This window comes from Phocoena phocoena, chromosome 8 (genome assembly GCF_963924675.1).
Source record: "Phocoena phocoena chromosome 8, mPhoPho1.1, whole genome shotgun sequence".
In the NCBI taxonomy this organism is placed as follows: domain Eukaryota; kingdom Metazoa; phylum Chordata; class Mammalia; order Artiodactyla; family Phocoenidae; genus Phocoena; species Phocoena phocoena.
This window is the reverse complement of record NC_089226.1, coordinates 39,383,914-39,384,901: the sequence shown is the minus strand read 5'-3', so window position 1 is coordinate 39,384,901 and position 988 is coordinate 39,383,914.

The window sequence follows — 988 nt, the reverse complement described above, 5'->3', positions numbered from 1 at the left end:
AAAAAAAAAACTGAGTGCCCAGTCACAGTGAATTTGATTTTTTTTTTTAATAGAGAAAGCTGGAATATTTTGCCTATATAATGGGTTTCTGTTCACTGTCAATTATTGTAATATTTTGGCCTTTGGTGGGGGGTGTCTGCCTGTTTTTGCAAAGGAAGATGATACAATTTTGACTTCACCCACGAGAAGTGTTCAAGGTGAGATTATGTGTAGGTCGCCTGCTGAGACGTGGGTGAACTTCTAAGCCATCACCTTCATTTATTCACTCTGATACAGGTGACCGTGTGAGAGACTCAGGTGTTCATCTGTGATAATTAAAAATTACAGGAAAGGAGGACAACTTTAAACCAAAGGCTTTCCAAGAAAAGTAGAAAGGAGTCTTGTTCCTCCTATTAATCTCTGAGACTTAAGGCAAAACTGATATAAATATTCCTGGCCAATTTGTTATCATTTTGCTTCTTTTTCTCCCCAACTCAGCTGACCTGGTGAGGTAAAGACATGCTTCCCTGTTGAAATAACTTTCTTAGGACATAGAATCTGCTATATCTCTTAGCTTTCCATGGCTCCCAAGGACCTGTAAGGTTGTTTTGTTTTTTTTTCTTCAAAGTTGAATTTCGCTGCTCTTTTTCTTTTAGGTAGTGATAAGCATTTTATGGCAAACGTGGCATAACAAATTCTGAATGCAAGGACTAAGGTTGTTTGCCCCTTGAATGCTATAGTACAGTCCTCCCAGGTAAAAAAAAAACGGAGTGCGTAGGTCAGACCCCTGCTCTGAGTAGGTGCTGTAGGTCCGAGGATATCCTTAGCCAAGCTTGGATTAACCTGACATATATTAAATCTCTGGCTGAGAAGACAGAGCTCAAAGACCTACATGTTAAGCTAATATGAAAATTCATATTCTGCAACATACTAGATCATTCTTTCTTACACTTCAAACGAGTACCCAATACCAAAAGTAGAAAGTAGTAAAACACTCTGACTTCTGTCC